The following is an 8,981-nucleotide window of genomic DNA, read 5'->3' as shown; positions in this document are numbered from 1 at the left end:
GAAAGTAGTACAGACTAGTCATCCAACCGGTCTCTTGGTCGAAAAGGGAAATATAGGGGAAACATTGTACATAGTGGTATGACCAGGACTAGATTTGCTATCCACACATATGAATAGGTGGCTAGAGTGAACAAAAATGGGACCAACCGAGATATGTTTCTTGGATGTTTGTTTCTCGGGGCAACAAACTCTGAATCAGCACTTTATGCCCCGGTTTAGGTACATGGTGCTGGACTGCTGGTGCACCCACTGTCCCATGCCCTTACAGAAAATATTTAGCTGTTCTTAATCTAATGCCCCTGGTAAAATGAAGCCATGCTACTGTTATAAGCCATGACAAGTTTAACCAATTGTTTTTGCTAGTACTTTTTTGGGACTCTGACTGGGTACTCTGTAGCTTTTTGTGCAAACAGGGATATCCATTTCACCTCGTTGCTATTGCAACCTTTTGGTGCACTGCACAAAGAACTTCTTAAAAGAAGTGACTTATGTGCTGTTTAACTTGAATGTCAGAATGGAACCGTTGGTGCATTTCAGTGGAACTGCACAAAGGGAGATCTATGTTCCAATCTTCATCCTCCATATTGGCACCATAACCTTCCTTTAGGTAAGAACGATACTTAATGCATGTGTTCACCTCTATTTTGTGACTGCCATGAGAAAATAATGCTATTGTTTACAAGTACACTTGTACTCCCTCACTGACAAAACCAATTCTGAAATAGAAGGCCAATCATGTACTTGGTTTCACCAACTGGTGAGGAGAAAGAGAAACATAGCATGAAGACGAAGACGAAAACGAAGAAGAAGGAGGAGGAAATGAAGAAGATCACATGATGGTACCGTCCTATGTTATCCTGACATCTTGCTAGTGGTATTGTATTGCTGTGTTCCTACTAGTCTTAATTTACTTGGAAGACTAGCAAGATGCCCGTGTGTTGCACGTAACATCAAGATGCATTTGTATGAGTAGTTTATCTTGTGAGAGAAAAGGATGAACGAGGGAAGGCCTTATTTGCAAATGTGGAGAGGGGTGTGGGTATCTTTTTGCAAAATTGCCATAGTTTCCTTCCTATCCATAAGATATAAAATCAGACGGCCTATATTTGTAAGTGCATCTAGTGCCCCTTAGTGATTTTGGTGTATTGAAGACTTATAGGTTAAGGGACTAATGTGTTTGTGAGTGTACACATGGTCTATTAGTCTATGAGGAGTTTGATATTTACAGTGAAAGTCGACCCTGAAAATGAATGTCTTCAGTTGAAGACTTTGGTTTTCTAGAAGACTTTGAAACTAAGGAAATTTGTGTGACCTTGAAGACATCGATATTGATGCGAGGATTGTGAAGCGTGAAGACTTTTCTTTTTGTAGTTTCATTTTCTCTTTCTTGAGTCATAGGAAACACCGTACTGTTAAAGGGGGTCGAGGTAAAACTAAGGAAACACTTTCCAAGTGATGCTCATCTCAAAATCCTACACCTACCCAATCCTTTTGAGTGAAGCCATTGGAAATCTCATACAGTTCAGTGAATTTCTTCAGTGACAGAGACGAAGATCTTCTGGTCTCTTAGGAATTTGTTCTGACTGAGGAGTTAGGAATTTGCTAGTGCGGATTGCCGACAAGTGAGGAACATGATAGCCCTGAGGAATTTGAGAGCTCAGGTTTCTGACTGTTGTTGTGCTATGCGCCAGCTGTCCCAAAATATCCTACCCACCTAACGGTCATATCATTGAAGGGAATTTATGTCTTATCATGTCGGGCTGCTCCCTAGGCTATATATAGCCGCCCCCTACAACCACTAGTTGGTTGGCTGCTTTGAGAGAAACTGACACTTGTTATTGAGAGCATCCCTGATATGTCTCCAACGTATCTATAATTTATGAAGTATTCATGCTGTTATACTATCATTCCTGGATGTTTTACAATCATTTTATAGCAACTTTATATCATTTTTTGGGACTAACCTATTGACCGAGTGCCCAGCGACAGTTGCTATTTTTGCTTGTTTTTTACATCGCAGGAAATCAATCAAATGGAGTCCAAACACCGCGAAACTTTTTGTGGATTTTATGGACCAAAAGACATCCAGTGGGCCAGAGAAGCACCAGGGGGGTGCCTCGAGGGGGGCACAACCCACCAGGGCGCGCCTGGGGGCCCAGACGTGCCTAGGTGGGTTGTGCCCACCTCGGTGGCCTCCCGCACCCCCTCTTTGCCCTATAAATTCCTAAATATTCCAAAAACCCTTGGGGTTAACCTACATCAGAAGTTCCGGCGCCACAAGGCTCCGTAGCCACAAGAAACCAATCTAGGCCCCGTTTCGGCACCCTGCCGGAGGGGGAAATCATCACCGGTGGCCATCTTCATCATCCCGGCGGCCACCACGATGAGGGAATAGTCCACCCACGGGGCTGAGGGTTTGTACTAGTAGCTATGTGTTTAATCTCGCTCTCTCTCTCTCTCTCTCTCTCGTGTTCTTGAGATGTCACGATCTTGATGTATCGTGGGCTTTGTTAATACAGTCGGATCATATGGTGTTTCCCCCTCTCTGTCTTGTTGTGATGAATTGAGTTTTCCCTTTAAGATTTCGTTGTTATCAGATTGAATACTTTTATGGATTTGAGAGCACTTGATATATGTCTTGCATATGAATACTCGTGGTGACAATGGGGTATCATATTGATTCATTTGAGATATGTTTTGGCACTCAACTCACGGATTCCTGAGGTGACATTGGGGTAACCTATGCATAGGGGTTGATGCACGTTCTTGTCTTTATTTCTCGGTAGAAATCTTGGGGTACTCTTTGAAGTTCTTTGTGTTGGATTGAATATTATGAATCTGAATTTGCTTTGGTGTTATTTTAGTACGAACTCTTGGTTAGATCGATCGAAAAGAATAGCTTTGAGGTGGTTTCGTACCCTACAAACAATTCCGTCTTATGTTCTCCGCTAGATAGGAACTTTGGAGTGAATTTTCATCACACTTTGATGGATGGTTATATGATCCAATTATCTTAGCATTGTTGAGAGATTGTACTAGTGAAAGTACGGACCCTAGGCCTCATTTTCAAGCATTGCAATTCCGTTTGTGCTCACTTTTATCGATTGCTACCTTGCTATTTTTATTTATTCAGATTATAAAAATATATTTCTACCATCCATATTACACTTTTATCACCATCTCTTCGCCGAACTAGTGCACCTATACATTTTGCCATTGTATTGGGTGTGTTGGGGACACAAGAGATTTCTTGTACATGGTTGCAGGGTCGTTTGAGAGAGGCTATCTTCATCCTACGCCTCCCACGGATTGATAAACCTTAGGTCATCCACTTGAGGGAAAATTGCTACTATCCTACAAAACTCTGCGCTTGGAGGCCCAACACGTGTCTACAAGAATAAAGTTGCGTAGTAGACATCAAGCTCTTTTCTGGCATCGTTGCCGGGGAGGTGAGTGCTTGAAGGTATATCTTTAGATCTTGCGATTGAATCTTTTAGTTTCTTGTTTTATCACTAGTTTGGTTTGTAAAATAAAACTACAAAAAAATGGAATTGCGGTTGCATCATATTGTTCATCTTTATAATGTCTTTCGTGAAAATGATGGAAAGGAAAATTGGGCTCAGTTGATAGAAGAAGAATTCAATAGAATGTTTGGTATAAATGATGAGCATGATTGCAATGTTGTTAGTATGAATTCTTTGAATATCCATGATGCTAATGATATGCAAAGCCATAAGCTTGGGGATGCTATATTTGATGAAGATGATATTTTTAGTCCCCCAAGATTTGATGTGCAAATTTGTTATAATGATTGCATGCCTCTTATTTATGATGATTATAATGATGAAAGTGGATTCGGAGAGGTCATGACTTTATTTAATGATGAATCCACCATTTTGGATGAGGCTTCAATTGACTATGAGAACAAAGTTGCTATCTATGATGATTATGGTGATGACATGTATGCTATAAAGAATAATGATAACTATGAAACTTATCATCATGATTTTAATTTTCACTCTCATGATAGTTATTTTGTTGAGTTTGCTCCCACTACTATTGATGAGAAGAAATTTGCTTATGTGGAGAGTAATAAGTTTTCTATGCTTTCGTGTCATGAAAATAATGCTTTTTGTGATGGTTATATTGTTGAATTTCTTCATGATGCTACTGAAAATTATTATGAGGGAGGAACATATGCTTTTATATTTTGCAATAATATCAAGTTTCCTCTCTTTATGTTGAAAGTTTTGAAGTTATGCATGTTTTGCCTTCCTATGCTAGTTGATTCTTGTTCCCATAAGTTGTTTGCTCACAAAATCCCTATGCATAGGAAGTGGCTTAGACTTAAATGTGCTTGTCATGTGATTCATGATGCTCTTTTTCATGTTTAATTTCTTATCTTTTATGCGAGCATCATTGAAATCATCATGCCTAGCTAAAAGGCATTAAAGAAAAGCGCTTGTTGGGAGACAACCCAACACTTTTACTTACTGTTTTTTGTGTCTTCACATGATAATGCTACTATAGTAACCATGTTTTACTGCTTTTGTTTCACTAAAGTGCCAAGTAAAGCCTTTGGGATAGTGTGGATGATAGTTGACTTGATTCTATGCAAAAACATAAACTTTTGCTTCTAGAAATAGAATTGTTTAAATTCACTAGAACGTGATAAAATTATAATTTTTTACAGATGATTGCTATGCAAATTCTATACGATGTCCTAATTTTTTAGAATTTTTGGAATACTATAAGTATGGTTATTCTGCAGATCATTACAAACTGTTCTGTTTTTGACAGATTCTGTTTTCGATGCATAGTTTGCTTGTTTTCTAGTTTCTGTGGCTTATATTGCTCAATATAAATTGTGGAAATGATATGATACAGTAGGCATTGTGTGGAAACAATTATGAATCTTGTCTTTGACAGTACCAAAGTGAAATGGTTTGCTCTTTATCATAGTAACCCATCTCATGAAGTTCCATTAAGTTTTGTGTGATTGAAGTTTTCAAGTTTTGGGTGAGATGTCGATATGAGGAGAATAAGGAGTGAGAAGACCCTAAGCTTGGGGATGCCTAAGGCACCCCAAGTTAATATGCAAGGAATATCCAAGCAACTAAGCTTGGGGATGCCCCAGAAGGCATCCCCTCTTCCGTCTCCAACAATATCGGTAATCTTACTTGAGGCTATATTTTTATTCGTCACATGATATGAGTTTTTCCTGGAGTGTCATTTTATTTTGTTTTGATTTGCTTGCTGTTATTTATAATAATGTTTTGCATCTTTCATTTGAATAAAAATGTCAAGGATATCCTTCACCATGCTTATTTTGCAAGTCTACATGTTGCTTTTTGAAAACATAAAGTTTATCGGTGTTTCAAAAATTCCCCAGGAAAGTCAAAATGAGATAAAATGTTGAAACTTTTTGCACAATAAGATCTGATAAATTTTCTACAATGTGTTAAATTTCAGAATTTTTTAAGTTGAATAAGTATGGATCCTCTTGCATTCTTTACAGACTGTACTATTTTGGAAGATTGCTGTTTTGGTTGCATTGTTTGCATATGTTTGCTCGTTTAATGATTCTATTTGTGAATAGGACTATTAAATATGCAGAGGCATTTAGTATGCAATGTTGAATAATAATATTTCTTGATGTGCTACAGTGGGGAATGATAAGGTTTTTGCATTGGTTTATACTAACTTATCTCATGAGTTCTTGTTGAGTTTTGTGTGGATGAAGCTTTTAAGATTTAGGGAAACCGTGATATGAGAGGAATTAAGGAGACACAAAAGCTCAAGCTTGGGGATTCCCAAGGCATCCCAAGTTAATATTCCAAGAAGTCTCAAGCATCTAAGCTTGGGGATGCCCCGGTAGGCATCCCACCTTTCTTCTTCAACCATTATCGGTTAGTATCGGTTGAGCCTAAGTTTTTGTTTCTTCACATGTTGTGTGCTCTTGTTGGAATGTCATTTGTTTTTTTGCTTGCTATTTTAATAAAATACTTAGATCTAAAAGTTTTTAAATCAGAGGGAGTCCTCAAATAGCTACCCATTTACATAACTACTCGATTGATCTTTACTTATATCTTTTTGGAGTAGCTTGTCATTTACTCTTGTGCTTCACTTATATCCTATGAGTAAATTGTCGAATAAATTGAATGTAATGAAGTTGAAATTATATGTTCATATCATGCCTAGTGGTAGCTTCACATTGGATTTAGAAAGTGAAATCTTTTGAGGCTTGACAATCACAATATTTGTCATACAAGCAATTCATGAATGATTAGTAGAAGGAAGAGAACTTTCACATGCAAATACACTATCTTGGAAATCATTTGTGTTTGTGAGCCCCCATCAAAATATTATATGCCAAAATTGTTGATGTTGGACAAGGAATACAACGTAATGATTTATGTTTGTTCATATTCACATAGAAGTTATATTTTGATAGATCCTTCAACATGTGGTGCTTTCCCCCATCTTTGCTAGCCAAAAATTCCGCACCAAGTAGAGATACTACTTGTGCATCCAAAAACCCTTAAACCCAAATCTTATTTTCAAGAGTTCACCATACCTACCTAAGGATTGAGCAAGATCCTTCAAGTAAGTTGTCATCGGTGCAATAAGGCAATAAAAGTTGCTTCTAAAAGTGTTAGATCATTTAGTGTAAGAGAAAATTGAGCGTTGTACGAACTTGTGATGGCAAAGAACAAAAGCGACAGACTGCATAATAAAGCTTGCTATCATAAGGGGCAATATAACGTGATGTTCTTTTGCGCTAAGGGATTGAGCATACAAACAAAAAGCGCATGGCAACCTCTGCTTCCCTCTGCGAAGGGCCTACCTTTTACTTTTATGTATTTACTTTCATGCAAGAGTCAAAGTTTTTCTCTCTATTCCTTTTTATTTTTCTCTTTTGGCAAGCATCATGTGGTGAGGAAAGATTTAGGAACATATATCCAGTTGGGTATGGGTAGCATGAGTTATTATTGTTGACATCACCCTTGAGGCGAATACGTTGGGAGGCGAAATTATAAGCCCCTATCTTTCTATGTGTCCGGTTGAAACGTTTTGCTCATGTGTATGCGGTGAGTGTTAGCAATCATAGAAGACTATATGATGGTTGAGTATGTGGAGCTCTTACTTAGGCTCTGTTAAATAAGTTGAATTGCAATTGCTTGGTGACTGAGAACATAGGTTGTTGAGTTTCAAGAGAATTCATTGTTTGAACATTAACATGTGAACTGGTTGCTACTTTGTCATGATGAGTTTTATGAGAAAGAATTGTTGTTATGATGCTAGCAAAAGTGATTGAAATTATCATTGATCAAACTTATGCACTTTGCTAGCATTCACACTTCATAAATTATTTCTTTTTATCATTTACCTACTCAAGGACGAGTAGGAATTAAGCTTGGGGATGCTGATACGTCTCCAACGTATCTATAATTTATGAAGTATTCATGCTGTTATACTGTCATTCTTGGAAGTTTTACAATAATTTATAGCAACTTTATATAATTTTTTGGGACTAACCTATTGAACCAGTGCCCAGTGCTAGTTGCTGTTTTTTGCTTGTTTTTTACATTGTAGGAAATCAATATCAAACGGAGTCCAAACACTGTGAAACTTTTTGTGGATTTTTTATGGACCAGAAGACATCCAGTGGGCCAGAGAAGCACCTGGGGGGGTGCCCCGAGGGGGGCAAAACCCACTAGGGCGTGCCTAGGGGACCAGGCGCGCCCAGGTGGGTTTTCCCCTCCTCGGTGGCCTCCTGCACCCCCGCTTTGCCTTATAAATTCCCAAATATTCCAAAAACCCTCGGGGTTAACCTAGATCAGAAGTTCCGCCGCTGCAAGGCTCAGAGCCACGAGAAACCAATCTAGACCCCGTTCTGGCACCCTCCCGGAGGGGGAAATCATCACCGGTGGCCGTCTTCATCATCCCGGCGGCCACCACGATGAGGAGGGAGTAGTCCACCCTCGGGGATGAGGTTTGTACCAATAGCTATGTGTTTAATCTCTCTCTCTTTCTCTCTTGTGTTCTTGAGATGTCACTATCTTGATGTATCGCGGGCTTTGTTAATATAGTCGGATCATATGGTGTTTTCCCCTCTCTATCTTGTTGTGATGAATTGAGTTTTCCCTTTGAGATTTCGTTGTTATCGGATTGAATACTTTTATGGATTTGAGAGCACTTTATATATGTCTCGCATATGAATACTCGTGGTGACAATGGGGTATCGTATTGATTCACTTGATATATGTTTTGGCACGCAACTCGTGGCACTACAAAAAAAAGACACATCCGTGACATTTTGGGCCGAACGATATTTTTTTCTGTCATACATATGACACTTCTATGACGATAATTGTGACAAAACCCGGTATCATCATACATGTGGTGGGCTCCTACTTCTATGACAAAAAATCATGATAGAAAATGGGCTTTTCGTCCTGGGCGGGCCGGAGACGCAGCTGCATGACATTCTTTGGGCCGTCCATGACGGAAAAAACCGTGGTAGAAGCGAGGGGGAGGAAAATTTCGGGGAGTTCCCGGTTACGGTGGGAGGTCGGGGGCCGAGCGATTCGCGTTTCTCTCGTACACGTACGCGCGTGTGTGCGAGGCGTTGGCTCTAACTGAACCCAAGCGAGGCGTTGGGCTCTAACTGAACCCGAGCGATTGCACTGCAAGCTACGCGTTACTGAACCCAATCGATCGATCGATGACTGTTAACTGAACCCGATCGAGCGATTCCTTCGCTACTGCTGCTAACCGAAGCCGATCGATTGGATGAACAGTGAGCGTTGCAGGGGGGTTGGATGAACAGTGAGCGGTGGCGTTGCCTCTGGATGAACATGACCCCGTGGTGTGGAGGGCTGGATGAACAGTAGACGGTGGAGGGGTGCCCGTGGAGGGGTGGTTGAACAGGACCCCGTGGTGTGGAGGGCTGGATGAACAGTAGACGGTGGAGGGGT

The sequence above is a fragment of the Triticum aestivum genome, chromosome 2D (genome assembly GCF_018294505.1).
Source record: "Triticum aestivum cultivar Chinese Spring chromosome 2D, IWGSC CS RefSeq v2.1, whole genome shotgun sequence".
NCBI classification, from domain to species: Eukaryota; Viridiplantae; Streptophyta; class Magnoliopsida; order Poales; family Poaceae; genus Triticum; species Triticum aestivum.
The sequence above is the reverse complement of the archived record's forward strand: the minus strand, read 5'-3'. Positions refer to the sequence as shown.